The following is a 6,000-nucleotide window of genomic DNA, read 5'->3' on the forward strand; positions in this document are numbered from 1 at the left end:
TTTGGATCAGATTTTTTTTAATCTTTCCCTCCTGCTTTGTTTCTTGGCATTAATTGCTCACACTGTCCTCCTGCTTTGTGCAGTAGGACTAAGTATTCTCTTATTTGGAAAGGATGGGATGGTTTTAGTAGAAGATTCGGCCAGTGCAGCTTCAATTAGTTGTGTCATCTGTGGTGATAATCAACCCTCAGAGAGCAATTCACAGGCTGAGAAGCGCACATCAGAAGGTCTGAGGTGAGGAGGCAGAAAATCCAGACCTGGATGAGAGTGATTGCATTCTTGAATCCTGTGTCAAGCACAGCTGGATAGGAGAGGACAGATGGGACTGCATGGAAAGTGGCAGTAGGATTCAGGACTCAGGACATTCAGAGTGAAGGCAATAGCAAGGATGTAGTTCTCTCAGCTGAGATAAAATGACTTTTAGCTGAGAAGCTATTGAAAGTGATGGCACTACTTCTTTCCTTTGCTCTGGCTGCTTTTGCCCACTGTGCTGTAGCTCCATGGGATCTCAGACTGTGACAGGGTCAGGGGAATGGGGGAACTAACCTGGCTGAAAACAAATAATTTACTACCCCAGGTTTATCTGTCAGTGGATTGGGTCCCAGATCTGACTCCCACACAGCTTTTCAAGCAAGGATGCTGGTGCAGGGGAGGGGATGTTGTCAGCCAGAAAGATGGAGAGACCCACATCATTTCCAGCATTCCCTCCCTGGAAGCATCAGGCCAAAACAGCTGATGGAGCACAGGAGGCTGGCACCCACCCTGCTGTATGTGCTTAAATAGACTGCAAACAAGCAAAACATACTTTAAAGCCTGAGCAGGCCTGGGCAAAACTGAACAGCCACTTCCCTCCTTCAAGCTGCTGCTCTTCAGAGACTGTGGGTTTCACAAGTCATGGCAGAGCCTGCAAGGAGGTCACACAGGCAGCCTGGGCAGGAGGAGCTGCAAAAGGTGGTCCACAGGGTCCAACCTCCTCCTTTCTGCTCTGAGTATCAACAGTCTACAGCTTCCCAACAGGGAGCAGCACTAGGGCAAGCACACATGTTCCTGACTGGATATAACTAAACTGGGCAGGGAGAAAAGGATGACCAGCTTTCAGCTTTAGATAGAGTGATGGAGAGATACATCTTGGCAGGCAACATTAGCGAGACAGACAGATTACAGGCAGAGAGATTTAATCAGAAAAGTGGAAATTCCTCTGAGTATTCTTTTCCAAATACTGGCTAGGTGGCTTTACCAAATGGATACCAGGAGGTGAGCTAAATCCTCACCTGGAGAAGTGGGAAACGTCTCCCACCAGGAGAGGAGGACTCATCCCAGCTGAGACCCGACCCACTGTGCTGGTGGCAAGAGGCAAACTTTACATGAGTGTTCTGCTGCTGCTGCTGCTTCTGTCTGAGCCCACAATCAACCCCTGTGCAGGGAGAGGTCAGGGGGCCATGGACCTGTGAGGCCACACAAAGATTTCATCAGAAGTTCAATGCCAGGACATCTTCCCTAAGCTGCATTCAGTCCCCCATGCCCTGATCCAGCTGCCTTTCGTTAGAATTGCCGGCTTTCCCTAGGAGAGGCACTGTCACACTGGTGAATTGCCCTCCCTTTTTCCAGAATGCTGCGGTTTTTTCTCAGGAGCTTTGATGTGGAGAGGTAACGACTAAATATCCCACACCTGCTCTGTCGCCCATGCAGGTTTCAGCACCTTGTAGGGTTTCACCTCCTCCAGTGGAGTTAATCCCTTTTCACTTCCATTTCCTTCCACCCCGACTTTGCTCTCCTCCGTGAGTTTAGTTGGAGCCAGATCACACGCCCCCCTTGCAGGCTCTCCTTCTCTGGAAGCAGGAACTGGAGTGACCGTGGCAAGCCCCAGGAGAAGAGAGACAATCAGCAAGTCCCCGGCGGCCGCCGTGGTTCTGCTGTCGCTGTGTGCCAGCACAAAGCAGCAAATTCCAAGAAGATGCGATCATCAGCAGCTCTGTGAAGACAGGAAAGTGGTTACAAATGCTCTCTGCCTCAAAGAGAGAGAAGAAACCACAGTCTGTCTGCAGCTGCACCTCGTGCTTTCTGATTAATCTGCTGTTTGGAAACATTTGCTATGGTACCCATGCATAGGTAGAGGTGAAAACAAACACGCCAATGGATGCAAAGGGACTGCTTTATCTGCAGCCAACACAAACAGAGCCTACTTCCAGCGTGGATACAAAGTCCTACAAAAGGAAACAGAGATAGAGGTTTCTTCCTCAGAGCTGCCTACATTGCACATTCAGGGAGAGGAAAATTTGCTAGAGCATATGGCATGACCACCCATGTGAGGGATCTAGGGTTTTAAATGTTAAAGTCCTTGGTGCTTCAAATACAGCGTCTTTAAACACTGATGCTACTCAGCAGGCAAATATGTCTCATCATCATCATAATATTTTCCTCATTCTTCTGGCCTAAATAGTCTGTGTTTTGATAACATGTTTCATATGCTTCTGTTTGCCCAAAGAGGAGGGAGCAAGTGTTCACAAGCAGCCCTATCATAACAGTAAATGGCAGAATGATCAAAGTTAAAAGTTCTTTGAAATGTTTAATTACCAGTTCAATGGCCAGATTTTCCATACAGTCTGTTGTCCAGGTATGGTTCAGTTGAAAAATTATTGGGTTGGTTGAGGTCCAAAGATATGCAAAAAGAAAATATTCCTCCTAATTCATAGAATAGTTTGGGTTGGAAGGATCCTTAAAGATCATCTCATTCTAACTCCCTGCCATGGACAGGGATACCTTCTACTATCCCAGGTTGCTCAGAGCCCCATCCAACCTGTCCTTGAATGCTTATTGATGCCTCCCTAGGCCAGTTTGACCCAGCCTTCTGTCTGTTTTACCAGCTGGAGCTATGTGTCCCCAGCACATCTCCATATCTCCCTGGTGAGTCCCTTGTTCCAGATGCTTTAGGGGAGGGCACATCCCTGAGCTTCTCTCCACACTCCATTGCTGCAAAGCTGAATGGATCCTTTTCTGCCTCAGTCTGAAAAGGCCACCACAAAACACAGAATCTGGCCTCATTATTGATATCTGACATTCCTTATTTTCATTATCAAAAGGTTTTATTGAAGCCTTGAATTTGCCACAGTGGGTATCCTTTCAAAGTCCGCCAAGTTTGCTGTAGAAAAAACAGATAACATTACCTTGGTATTTGTGGTATTCCTTGTGCTGCTCTTCCCACTTCAGCGGAAGACTGCTGAGGATGTTTAGGGAAAGGCTAAGATAAATGTTCCTCAATATCAAAATAAACAATAGAGGCTAATGTGCAGCTTGTATTTTTCATGCTCATATTGGACTCCAGTTTGCATTTAAAGGGAGCTGCCCCAGAGCTTTCAGGCTGTGGCTCTCAAGTCCAGAAGGATCAAGAAGCAGAAGTGAGGGTATATTCATGTACACGTGCACATGTAGATAAATAAATTTCCCTGCCTAAAGTCTCCTTTTTGGCATGGAAGCATGTTTCCAACACTCAGCAAATAATAAATAATAGCAACAGTACAAGAATTCTTCCATAGGATATTTCACCAGCCACAAAAATTACCATAACCATCCACCAGACTCTGGTCTGGCAGAGTGAAAGGCAGAAGCCTAACTTGCTGCAAAAGAGGAAAAGAGAAATTCTTCAGGGCAGTCCTTTAGTGGTCCAAAGGGATCGTGGTTTTTCTGCTTTGAATTGTGTGCAAAGGAAAGAGTGAAGTCCAGAGCCAACCCACTGAGTATTCAGGCCTAGAATTTGAAAAGGGCAGATACTGAATCCCTGATGTTTAGTCCCTCATGCCAGGTTCCTTCTCCCATGCAGGTGTCCAAGACACTGGTTGGAGTGGGCTCTGAGCAACCTGGTCTAGTGGAAGGTATCCCTGCCCACGACAGGAGGTTGGAAAGAGATGATTTTTGAGGTCCCCTTCAACCCAAACCACTCTGTGATTCGATTTGTTGAATCGGGAGATGATGAGTATAATATACCATCCTAGCAAAAACCACTTGGGTTGTGGCAGTCTAGGAGAACAATATTAAGGCAAATTATAGGTATTTCAAAATTTACCATTTCATAGCTAAATGAACAGACAAAAGATAAAATGTTCTTTGTCCTTTCAAACATATAACATGACCTGCTCTATGGCCTAATCCTGGAACTCCCACAGGATGCAATTTGATGCCTCAATTATCCTGCTCCTATTGAAAGGGCTTCTAAGAAGCACCTGATGCAAGACACTCTTGGTACAATCAGGAGCAAAAACAAAGAAGAAAGAGCTGCACAATTCTGGAGGCAGTGGGGCAAAACACAGCCGTGCAAAACAGATTCTCATTTGATCTCTTTCTCAGAAGGCATTATCTCAGAAACATCTTGGTATGTTAAGGCACTGCCTCCATGGCTTGTTACTCCTGCAGTGCCTGAAAGACTGAGTTGCTGGAGGCTTCTTTCAGACATATTACATTCTGCTGTCAAATCTAAGTATTTGGGTTCCATTTCAGCTGTTGTCACTGCAATGTCACCTGTGGTCCTGCAGAAAAAGCAGGAGACAACAGTGGTGGTGGTGGTGGTGCCTCAGCTCCACAGGACAAAACACTGCCTAGTTTCTCCTCTCACTTACATGGAAATAACTCTATTGCTTTCAACAGAGTAGCCCTGTCAGCTCCAAGTTGGGTCTGTTGACATTACTGGGTCTGTCTTCTGGTGTTGTTGCTGAGGTTACAGGATGGAGCAATGATGACCCCTATCTGTGCTTTCCTCTGTTAGGGTGGACCTTTGAAATGTACCTAAGGCGAATTTTGACGTGGGAAATACCTTTTGTCTCTTAAGAAACTACAGATAGATTTAGCTGCGAAATCACTTTAAAAATCCTTTTACTCTTTCCCTGTCATTGTCAGGAACATCTCCACAATACCACTGGACATCGGCATTTGAGGCCCCCCATGAAATGTCATTTCAGACCAGTGTTCCTTTGGGAATATCTGGTGGTTCCTTCCTACAGAGGCACCTGGACTTTATTTTTCACCCCAGGCCCACTGACAGTGCCTGAGGAAACCATTCCTGAGCTCCCAGGATTTCTGCTGAGACTGAGCACAGGCTTGAAGACAAAGCCTTAGGGATGCATATTGCAGTCCTAGGTATTCTGGGTGAAAAACTCTTCCCTGGCCAGGTTGATGAGTAGGAGGATTCTGACATAACAGTTCTTGTAGGATTTTGCCTTTAAATAAATCTGAGGGAATCAGGTGCAAAACCAGGCTTGCTGAACTGGCACAGCCATGTGTCTAAAAGTGAGGAAATTGCACGTTCTGATTGTCCAAGCCATGGAAACTGGGATAAAGGGAGGGCAGAGGATTTAACATTTTCCTAGGTGATGTAGAGTCCATCCCCTTTCTTGCCTGGCACATGAGTTTGGCCGCTTTTTTTTTTTTATTGCTGAACCACGGTGTTACAGGTAATCAGAGTGTAAACGACATTCCTTTAGTGCAGCTTTTGTCTCTTTTCTGTAGGATGGAAAGTCTTGTGAAATCAGCCTCTGTCATGCCAGGCACTGAAGAAAACACTGTATTGAAAAAAGGTGCCTGTTCCCAGGCTTTCAGACTAAATAACACCAGACCAAAGGTGAGGGGGAAGCAGAAGCCTGGACAAGGGATTTGACAGAGTTCCTGCAGCAAGTCTATGCCCAGGGTGGAAGTGGGGCCAAACACCTCACACCTTGCTTGTAACAGTCAAGGTGAAGCTGGTCCCCAGCCCACTTTGCACTGATCAGGTTGATTTCTTGCCTGTTGCTGCAACACACAATCAGGTTTGCAAGATGTGAAAATTATGGCTTCATAAATAATATTGAAATGAACAGGTTTTATGGCTTTATTAGTGTTCAGCTCTTTATTAAAAAGTCAGCTCGGCAGGGGGGTGTTTGTAGCTTCTTCCGGTAGCTGAAGGGCGTGAAGGCGTGCAGAGTCTGTCCCTGGAGTCTCCGTGGCACGCTGGTAGCCGGAGGTGAAGAGGTGTCC

Source organism: Lonchura striata, chromosome 1A (genome assembly GCF_050655825.1).
Source record: "Lonchura striata isolate lonStrDom1 chromosome 1A, ASM5065582v1, whole genome shotgun sequence".
Taxonomy (NCBI): domain Eukaryota; kingdom Metazoa; phylum Chordata; class Aves; order Passeriformes; family Estrildidae; genus Lonchura; species Lonchura striata.